Below are 12,726 nucleotides of genomic sequence, written 5' to 3' on the forward strand. Positions count from 1 at the left end.
TATGTTTGCTAACATATGTTTTCATATGTTTCAAATCATATGTAAACATATGATTGTAAACATATGTTTATCATATGTTTGTCCTAAACATATGAAAAACATATGATTTTCATATGTTTTTCATATGTTTTGAAAACATATGATCAACATATGTTGCAATTTTTCCTGTGTACGATATTCCCGTGCTTGCATTTCCTATCATGATTTTCTTGATAGAGGTTTGCTGCTCACAAGGAAGCTATTAAACCAAGAGTTCCAAATAGTGAAGTTGAAATCATCCCTTCGTAAATTTTACGGACGCCATCACGAGTTGGTTGACCGTTATGGAATAACCGTTTCACAAATGATATCGGATATGTTCCTTACGTCGTAACTACAATCCCCTTCCCTTTCATGAATATGACCTACCGAATTAGACTATTTACCGGATTTGTAATCACATAAGCAACACGACGGGTGCCACATGTGGAGCAGGATCTGCTTACCCTTCCGGAGCACCTGAGATCACCCCTAGTTTTTGGTGGGGTTCGTGTTGTTTATTCTTGAGTTTTCTATGTTGTGTCGTGTGTACTATTGTTTTTCTGTTTGTCTTTTTCATTTTTAGCCATGGAGTTGTCAGTTTGTTTTAGATTTATGAGTTTGACTGTCCCTTTGGTATCTTTCGTCCCTCTTTTAATATAAATTACTTGTACGTTCCCAAAGATTAACGTTTAAAGTACCATGAAAACATGTGTATACCCCAAATGTTGCGTTTTCAGTAAAAAAAAATATATTTATAACAAAGAATTATTTTCATGCAGAGAGAAATGGAGCATCAATTGTTAACTGACATACATTAATGTATCTATTCGCTTCATATCGTTACAGAATAGGACTAACATTTTTTAAAGCTCAAACGACATTTATAATTATAACATTGTTCGTTAGAAATTGTTAACGGTCAATCAACATGCGCGGTTACTACATAATTTTGATGAACCAAATATTATTATGATCAGAAAATAAGAATAATATACATAGGATAATCCTTCAGGATCACATAAAATACATTATTTGACAGTAGAACTCAGGGTAGACAAGAGGATTATTCATTTGACCAATTTGGTAACAATTGACAAGAGTGTGCTCGCCAACTTTTTTCATTATATAATATACTTATGTATTAAACAGTTCAACATTAATAATTTATGGTATTTACTGGTTTATTGCACTTGTGAATACGTGTTTTAATCATATGTGTGTCCACAATATAATATCGGGCAAAATCAAATACCTTACTTGATACTAATATCAGACAGCTGCAGTAAAGTTCTTTAAAACCTATGGTTATCCTTTGAGTTTTTCTGTAGTCTGACTTACAAAGTATCAAACTATCTAACCTAGTATGGGGTTAATACTTTTTTATAAGGATTGATTACCTCAGTCGTATTTGGCACAATTTTCTAGACTTTTGGGTCCTGAAAGCTCTTCAACTGCGTACTTGTTTGGCTTTATAACTATTTTGATCTGGGCATCACTGATGAGTTGTATGTAGACAAAACGCGCATTTGGCCTATTAAATTATAATCCTGGTACCTTTGATAACTATTTTAATTAGTGGAAAAGACGAGACCTAACGATATAACCGTATTTTATGAAACTACGAGTGACGACGCAATTTAAGGTGTACCGGTATTTATTTTTTCAACATCTTCATAGTTCAAAAGACTGTACAGCATATTCTCAACATTTATATACCTCTATATTCTAAGACTTTAAACTAATACTAATAATCTGTACTACCCACACCTTCACTTTTTCAGAATTCAATCTGGCCGTTACTCATATGTATTTATACCGATTACATTTTCAAGCTGTGTTTCGACAAAATGCATGAAACAATCAGGTAAACAAAACAAAATATCAATAAAAATTGAATTGTCACCATAAGAGGTGTTGTTTGAGAAACAGTTTTTTTTACAACCTAAAGGCAAATAATAGGCAAACCGGTATGACCGAAAGAAATTTCCCCAACACGGATTTTTATCTCGAAATCAGAACATGCAATTATCAAATCCTGAAACAAAGATGTTCATTCGATCCGTGATCAACCTAAATAGTTTCCTGTAAAAATAAGGTCAACATTCTTAAAATAAATCAAATTTGATGAAATATCCCATCCTGAAACAAAGCTTTTCAATCGATCCTTGAAAAACCTGAATAATTTCCTGTACAAATAAGAACATTTTTTTCTCAATAAATCAATCAGCTTTTACATGTTTTAATTGTTATTAAACAATTCAATAAATAAGTTTTTGAGCAACAAATATCAATAAAGACAATCATACACAACTTTTTTTTTAGCTGCAACGACTCAAGACTTGCGGTAATGTATATATTCATATAAATATCAGATGGTAGTCGAACGCTACTACTATAAGTGGGTTCAAAGTAAAAGTTGAACTTCAAACACAACTCACCAGGCTAGAGATGCAACATTCCGCCACACCGACAGTGTGACTGGATACAAGTGGTCTAAAACGCCAACAGTTCTTGACCCTTTACATGAATCGTTGTTATAATAATATGATTATCATCATTGTTTTATATCATATATCATTACATTTCATTTCATTACATTAAGTTGATTTATCAAAAACGTGAACAATATGAGAAAACACAAATCCCCCTTTAACAAAATACCAGAATAAGTGTCTAATTTTGATACTAGTACTTATACATGTATGCTCTCGACTCTCAATTGTCAACATAATCTATTTATATAACATGTCTTATATTATTGCATTTTACAATAGTTAAACAAATTAAATAAAACATTTTTTTTAAACTACAAATGAATGAATCATCACATCTACCTACAGCAATCCACAAACATTGCCATGTTAGCGGTAAACATTTTCAGTTAAGTTTATAAATGTTTTTGTTGCAACTAAGTACTTTGACATCCCTGGTTTTGTATTTCATATCATTAGATGGATTTATCAAAAAGGTGAACACTGTTAGGAAACACTTAAAAAATAAATCTGGAATACGTTTGTCCCATTGATACTTAATTAATTAAAATAACAATACGCTCATTAACGAAAGTCTCTTTACAGACTTACATATCTGCGTTAGGGTATATTTCGTGTGACTGCATAAATGCTTGTCCTGCAGATTCACTGTCTCCTAATAGTTGTGAAGCTATTCCAAGAATATTGTAGGCACTAGCAAGAACAGATCTACCATATCCAATAAAATAGTTCTCAGATATGACAAGTTGTAAAGTCTGGAGACAATCCTGACATTGTCTGACATTATTGAGATGAAAATGACATAACAGTGTTAGAAAATAAGCATAAACTATAGCGGAAATGATGTATAATCCATTTTGTACTTTCATTTGTATTTCATATGGTATAAGCCAAGAATTTCTTGTAAAAATGATAGAATCTACCAAAAATAATTTCAACATTAGTACAACACTTTTCCTTTGGAATACTTGCATATCGAACAATCGGACATGCTTATCCGAAATATCCATGAAGCGATACATTTTTCGGGAGTACATTTTGATATAGAATATGTGATGATGTGTAACGCATTACTGTATTGTTTATACTTATAGAAAAACGATGCTAACACCAGCCATCCAGACATGGCGTCATGATGAATACTCTGAAGCAGTGTACAAATATGAGATTTGTACTGGTTGTATGAGTGTTTATTATTACTTTCTGTACTGTCTAATGATATAGACCATGCAAAAAAAGGCACAGTTCAATGACAAAACATACACGTGTATATATTTGTTTACAGATTTGTCATAGGACACTATCCGATGTATTTCTCTTTCGTATGCAGGAGATTGCACTGGATAAAGATTTGCTGCAATTGACAAATATGATAAACAGGATTTTATTATTTTTCCAACCACATTAGCATGCGAAATATGTGGTTCTTTGTTACTATTAAACATTGAATCATGAAAGTTGGATACCTGATCCGAAAATAAGATGCATCGCCATAACTATGCAGATTATTAAGTTTCTCTAACAGTTGTTCACGAGCGCGTCCCTCGATTTTGTTCTCAGACATGTTGTTATCTGGTATGAAGTAATGTAAACAAACTGAATACTCAACTGAATATATCAGTCTGCTTAAACATCGCATAAAACAAGGTATAAGATTTTCAGGTTTCCATATTGATTGTGGTAATTCTTCTGATATCCAGAAAACAGTTGTTTTCAAGAAATATGAACAGAGTAAATCTTTACATTCAGTGTAGGTTGCTATAACATCTTTCAAAAGAACTTTCAGGAGGGCATAACATATCAATTGAGTGTGTGTAAAAGTATTTATAAGAAATTTTTCACCCACAGAAAAAGAAATTCGCCATTCTATATCCTCTTTAGGCGACCCCTTAACTCCGATTGGTACTAAAAGTACTCCATGTTTTATAATACTTTGTTTGACGTTAAAACTTGGCCATGGGTTATTTGATCTTGTTATCCACTGTGATGCTTGTGATATCCATGTTTTACAATGTAAGCAAAAGGCATGATCAGTCCATCCTAAATGGTCCGATAAACATGGTCCATGAATTACACTATTTGTGTTACCCGAAATCATTTTTTTATATGATGCTCCCGATAAATAATGTTTTCCATTATGTTCTTCGGAGAGTCCACACAAATATTGATGATTCATATCTTCTACTAGCAACTGAGTGAAACCAGGTTTTACATCATCTGTTTCCATCGAAAAATTCATTAATTTTGAATTGAATGCTGTTTTAATGTCTGCATTTACCCCCATAATTTCAGATACAAACATTATATCCAAATCACTTCCCCTCATTTCAAGCCCTTCACCAAAACTCCCACTTGTGATAATGGGTGTACCGCTGTTGCTGTCCCTGTCTGATACTTTTAACATGATTTTCTGTTCCAACTATATTCTGACACATATACCGATATAGTGCAGTTTTTGTGTCTAAAATAAACATGAAAAAGATGAAATGAGTTATTGTAGGGATTGGAATACATTGTTCATCATATTGATGTTAATATAGAACATGTAAAACTACATGTACTATAATTGCAATGTATCCTTAATATGAGGTTGCATGTCAAGAATATACGAAATACGACAGAGACACTAAATCCTGAACTATGCATCAACAGCATTATTTTTGGGGGATCTCAGATGCTCTGGTAGAATATGTATATCTCGATGGCGTTAGTTAAACCTTTTAAAAGACTGCTTTATTAATTTCTAAAAATCTTTTTAATTTTTTAATGTAGAATAAGGGTAATGTGAACAAATAATGTTTTGAGAAATTTTAAATATATATATATACAAATTAATTTAACAGAAACTATTTTTAAGTAATATATATATATATATATATATATGCACACGTATAAAAATTGCGGTTTTTATCCAACGCAATCATCGGTTTGAACGTAGTTTTCAATTTAGACTCGTTTATATTTTTTCTTTTGGGCTTGTATCATATTTTCCCTCCGGTTTATAGGATCCGTTCATCCTACATTGACTCTTAAAATTCAAGAGTCTATCTAAAAATGAGGATACTTTTATCTAAAAATGAGGGTACTTTTTATATGGCCTTCAAAATACCGTTTCGATCCCTAACATCACTGAAGAGACATTTATTGTCGAAATCCGGATCTGGTGTACTAAAAAAAAATTGACACCGTGTGTTTGTGGCATAACATCGTGGTCACAAGTTATTTTTTTTTCTGTTTAGTATTAAATTTATATTAAGATACATTTTGTTACATCTTGTGATCAATTTTATTTGGCAATCGCCAATGGCAGTCAGCAGGGTTAAAGAACATCAGTTGTTCGACCTGTTAATCAAATGCGTTTTGTTTAAATATACTTTTTCACTTTTTTTTGGTCTTTTGGAAAATGTTGTTTGTGCTGTTTTTAGACCCTTCTACAACGAAATTTGTTTTACATGCACACGTATAAAAATTGCGGTTTTTATCCGACGCAATCATAGGTGTGAAAGTAGTTTTCAATTTAGACTCAACGATATATATATATATATATATATAAAAATACAAATTTATTAAACAGAAACTATTTTTAAGTTTTGTACAAGTAGTACAAATAAAGTGCTTGTATGGTTTTCTGATAAAGTTTTATTGAATGAAAAATGAAGGGACACAACGAAATAAAAGTAGCATGTTTATCTATTGTCATAAACATATATAATATAAAATAAAATTAGTAGATTTGGCTAACTAAGTCCTTATTTTTTAATAACATAATAACATAACATTCATTTTTAGTGGAAAATTGTTTTAAAGTTAACTAAGCTCTAATCAAAAATTGTTTGCTAGCCCATCTCTGTGATTAATGTAAGATAACTCTGGTAAAATTTCTACCCGTTTTATAAGCAGGATAAATGCTGTTTGAGGTTATATGATGCAAATAACTACTTTAAAAAATGTATTTATAACAGCAAAATGGAACAAGTGTTATTCAGCTGAATATTTTACTTCAAAGCAAAAGAAGATAGATTACATTTGATATATTGTATAACCATAATACTGCTTTAAAATATATATAATTCCTTCCAGAATCAGGATTAATTTGCTTCGAAAGCTTTATCTGTAATCTCACGGTAGATTGCCCCTTCACATTAAGTATCTTACCGCCGAGAGGGGTTTCTAATGACCTGGTCTATCCATAGGGATCTTGCACGGTCAGTTTATATGATACTAACTAAATATCACCAATAAAAATATGAAAGAATCTTTATATTGGTGTATAATAATTCAAAACGTTTCAAAACAAATGAAAGGAGTTATAGGTATTGATAAAAACATGAATTTGATAAATCACTAATAAAAACCAAGATGTTTTAAATATATGAATTTTGTACCGATTTAAAATTAAATCAAATAACTATATATAAAACAAAAAGTGTGGATCTGTTTAAGGAAGACAATAGACGAATTGATTAGATAGACATTTTGAAATTGGAATATAGTACAAAGCGATGTCAATTTTGCATGCAAATGACACATTTAACGAATTAACACAACTTCCATGGTCCAATGTCAATGAAGGGTAAAAGTTATCAATACAATTAACAGTTTTTTATAGTGGCTATATGATAGCAAACGTATATTAATCCACAATAAAGTGTTTTTTTAGATCTTCTTAAATCTACTCGGGGAAAATGCACTCCTTGACTTTCATACATGTAGCTCATAATTAAAGTGTTAACACATGAATACAATACGGTTGTTAACATTAAATGCCTCTCACATAATAAGACACAATACAGATCGTATGTCTGAGCTTTTTGACATTATTATTTCTTTATCTGTGTCTTTTTTGTCATATAATCACATCTTCCTGTTAATATTTGAATAAATACCTATAGCCTGATATCGTCAGGTAAATACCCTCATAAAACTTATCATATGATTGATTCACAATGATTAATTGTGATAGTGATTTTGAAAAGGGTAAAATTCGATAAAAATCGATAGAACTGTCAATTAAAAAAAAACGACAATAAAATGTAGATTCTTTTAATTATAATGAAAAGTGATATGGGTTTGAAACATTGGACTGTTCTGCCCTGGATGTATTCCTATTGGTAGATTTATAATCAGAGTAAAAGAATTAGTCTAACTTTATTGTATAAATGAATAACGTAGATACACGCACTTCTTTAAGGAACGATCAACTGATACTTTATAGAAAACAACAATCCAAACAACAAGTAAGAACTGATACACTTACATGTTTCTCGACTACATCGACTATAGAAATATGGTTGCCTGGACTACTCCGGTCAGTCAGTAAAACTGCTACATAACAATCGTAATTTTTCTGATTAAACGGTTGGTTCAAATGTTTTGAAATTTTTATGTTTTTGCCATAGGGTCAAATTAAATACTTTGTCAAAATTTTAAGAAAATTAAATTCGTCAAGTTAATTTTAGTTAAGGTGTTAAGGTACCACCTTAATAGTGAATTATTGTGTATAGATATGCTTGAAATGTACTTTCCATTATCACTATATATTTTTTTATGAAAATGTTATGCTCCATCCATGTTCCGTTATATCATATCGTATTATTAGTATTATTTTTGTTGACTCTAGTTTGCTTGATTATGCTTATTTTTCTTTATTATGTGCCACAATGGATAATTTATGTAAATGCCTGTTAATCCACGATGAATAAAAAAAAATATATAAAAAAAATAATCCTTTTGCGTTATTCGCAATAATAAAAACATCGCTACAATTTCTGGATTTACAGTATATTCAATACACAGATACATCGAGTAGACGTCAATTCCTATGCTGCGTGTACGGAGAGTGATTTAGTACACATAACATTCTGCAGTAAAATGTAAAATAACAAATTTACCGATCTCAAAGGAAAAGTAAAATATGGCAGTCCCTAATCTAATGGCAAAATAAAAAGCGCAAACTCATTATACGAATGGGAAAAGTTTGTCATATGTTTAATTAGGTGTAAGCATTTCCTTATGTAGAAAGTAGCCGATAAATAATGGTTTTACATGTAGCTAAATGTGTCAAATATGATGGCTACCCATGTTGAAATGAACAATAAAGTGTAACTTTGAATCTCAATAGAAAAATAAGTTTTTTTTTGTATTTCGAAGTTGACCTTTATCACACATTAGAAAATGTTAGAAGGGCAGTTATTTTATTTGTATTATTTAAAGATCATGCAGAATTATCAAATTCAGTATATAGCATACCTGTCATCGTAGTTGGTCTGTTACGGTTAACGTAAACATCTGCAATCGTTTACTATTCTAAATAAATATTATTATACCACCTACGCATTACGTATGGCTTTATTTTATAATCACTAACACGTATTATTACTTTTCATTGGATAATATTATCATTTCTACATCTTATTATAAATAGAAGTCACAGTTTAAACAATACATTGAAAATAAACGGAAATAGAATAAAGGTTAGGGAACAACGGAGGAAAAATGTGTTTTAAATATTTATTTTTAAAAAATGACATAAAGAATGGTTCCAACGTCCAACAATTTATACGTTTTCCGTTAAGTAGATATACATTTAAAAGTCACCCATAATGCAATTCATACAACAATCGATAATCTGATTGACCACTGATGCTCATTTAATATATCTATTTCCAAGAAATGACACTAAAACCGTTGCAAAAAGTATTACCATTATCAAACAAAACAAAAAGGTAAACAGTTTTTTGTTTGAAGTATAATTAAATAAAGTAAATGTGAAATTACAGTTGTTTAAAGTATCGAAATGCATAGACAATGTTTTTGTCATTTCTACATTGTTAGCCATATCCATTAAAGGTCACCATTTGGTTGTCAGTTATGTAGTATGACTGTTGAAAGTAATCTTGAAATTCATAATATTGATTTAAATCTTGATACTTGCTGACAGAAGGTCAATTGAGGTGTTTCTATGATTTCATAAAATGTTGGCATTGAAATATTTGACCAAGCTTACAAATAATTGATATGAGTCCGGGATTTACACAAAAAGATAGTATACACACAATTACATCGTTATGAAGCATATTTTGTAGTAAAATATCTTAACTAGGAAATACTGTGTTTCAAATCTACAAAGAAATTCAAGATCCTAAAATACAACATAAGAAATTAACAGTAGAATTCAAGAAAACATCGACAACATCATGACCTGAAAAAGGCTAACAGATAAAGAACAGAAAACAAAACACTGTGTTCCAATTTCACTGATCGAGGGAAACCTTTATATTATTTTGTTTTAAATTCCTAAAGAAAATTTTCGAAATTTTCAAATTTCAAATATTTATATATACTCTTTACCTTGATATGCACACAGCAAATTAATGATCATATATAAATAAAGACATCCTTAGAAAAAGTCAATTATGTAAACGTAATGTTGTATACTAGTATATCATTTAAGTGGAGGATCATACAAAATTACAACTTAAGTTTCTGATAGAAGAACAAATAAGAATGTTAATAAGCAAATAAGAAAATATTTTCATAAGGTTGGCATATATAAGCACAATAGTAAATTGTAGACCTAATAATACATACACAGTTACTAAAGAATCCCGAGAAATATACTGAGAGATACCAACAACCAGAGAACCCACCAACACCTAATTGATCTATAAAACAAAACTTAGAAATATATACAACGTTCAACGTACATATGAACAGAATGTGGTATGACGGCCAATGAGACAACTCTTAACAATAGACCAAATGACACAGAAATTAGCAATTATATATGGAACGCCAACACTGTCTTATTATGCCCATTTTTCATTATATGTTGTGCATTCACCTTTATATGATGTGCATTTACCTTCATATGATGTGCACTTGTCATCATATGATGTACAAATATCCTTGTATGATGTGCAAACATCATTATAGGATGTGCAAACATCATTATATGATGTGCAAATATCATTATATGATGTGCAAACATCACTATATGATGTGCAAACATACTTATATGATGTGCAAATAACATTATACGATGTGCAAACATACTTATATGATGCACATATATACTTATATGATGTGCAAATATACTTATATGATGTGCAAATGTACTTATATGATGTGCAAACATTCTTATGTGATGTGAAAATATACTCATATTATGTTGAAAGATCCTTATATGATGTGCAAATATACTTATATTATGTTGAAAGATCCTTATATGATGTGCAAATATACTTATATGCTGTGCAAAGATACTTATAAGATGTGTACATATCATTATATGATGTGTAGTTTCCCTTATATTACGTGCAAACATATTTATATGATGTGGTTGTGTCATTATATTATGTGCTTGTAATCTTATATTATGTGGTTAGGTTTACTTCATTATATGATGTCGAAACGTCATTATATGATGTGCTTTCATCGTCGTTATGGTCAATGAACATGATGACGATTAGAATGATTACTGTCTACGTCATAACTGATTCCGATCTGCTTCTGCGGAGTAACCGTTACTACAAATTAGAATCAAATCTGTTGCTACCGTTTGGAAAATGGTTGAGACTTGAGATAAACCTTGGCATGTTAGTACCTCGTTTTAAGATGCAAAAAAATCACATCTGATATTGTTGGAAAATTATGAAAATATATATGAATTGCAAAGTTTTGTTTAAATCGCAAATCTTTAATAATAAACATATGGAGTCTACAATACGGTTAAGGTTATTGAATTGAATAAATAATTCTTTTATGTCATGCTATATGATCGTTTTAACGAGGGAAGGCATTATATTTGTCAATTTCGTTATACCTAACGTTAGCAATTTTTCTATAAGAAGATAATACACGAAGTTTAGTATTTTCATTTATGTAAATATTGCCTTTCTGATCATGTTAGCTGTTCGAGTTTCTCTTTATATATTCTCAAGATAGACACAAACAATTGGGAATAAATCGGACTCTGATAGAGTAATGGCTCATATAAGGAACCGGTCATTTGTAACCAAAACCAAAGAGGGGATAGGAAAAGTGGCATTCAATTTTATATAGTTATAAATTTGCCGCGGTATAATGTTATGGCGAATTCTTCGTCAACCGTAGGCATCAATCTTTACGCCTCGTTTCGCTCATCTGAATTGTTAAAACCTGAAAATTTATTTTCTTCAATTTCTTCTAGCAGAGAATTTTTCATCTGATACTATTATTGAATGAAGGTGTGGTAAATATTAATAAAACCACAAACGGCAAATCCAAACCAATATAAAAAAAGAAGATGTGGTATGATTGCCAATGAGACAACTATCCACAAAAGACCAAAATGACACAAACATTAACAACTATAGATCACCGTACGGCCTTCAACAATGAGCAAAGCCCATACCGCATAGTTAGCTATAAATAGCCCCGATAAGAAAAAATAATGTAAAACAATTCAAACGAGAAAACTAACGGCCTTATTAATGTAAAAAAAATGATCGAAAAACAAATATGTAACACAAAAACAAACGATAACCACTGAATTACAGGCTTCTGACTTGGGACAGGCACATACATAAATAATGTGGCGGGGTTAAACATGTTAGCGGGATCCCAACCCTCCCCCTAACCTGGGACAGTGGTATAACAGTGCAACATAAGAATAAACTAGTTCCCTGAAGTCGCAAACAATTTTCATACTTCAGTACTTTGATTATATATGTTATTGTCTATACCCTGCAAGAAAAGGTTTCTCTATTATTAGTTATCAAGATAGCCAATAAAACAACAAAACTTGAAAAGCCAAAACTACCCAAAAAGTACCTTTACTATAGAGTATACTCACCGGTTGGTGACCTTCTGCTGTTGTTTTTTTTTTATTTTGGTCGGGTTGTTGTCTCTTTGACACATTCCCCATTTCCATTCTCAATTTTATCAGACACATTGTACTATTTTTTTTTTTAAATCTATTATGTTTCCAGGATAAACGCAAAATATTAAAAGCCGCTGCCGTAAATCTTCACTTTGAAAAATTCAAAACACCACTCTCTATATTTAAGAGAACAACAGGTCTCAGTAACAAATAAATAAATGCAGTGTTTTAAGTTCATTTAGACACCAGATTAAAAACGCTCAATTCTCTGGTTTTGTTGGATTGATGTATACACACCTTCAAAAATTTGAAGGCTGAAATGTCATTGGCTGATGTAATATATACTAGGAC

The sequence above is a fragment of the Mytilus galloprovincialis genome, chromosome 8, assembly GCF_965363235.1.
Source record: "Mytilus galloprovincialis chromosome 8, xbMytGall1.hap1.1, whole genome shotgun sequence".
Taxonomy (NCBI): Eukaryota; Metazoa; Mollusca; class Bivalvia; order Mytilida; family Mytilidae; genus Mytilus; species Mytilus galloprovincialis.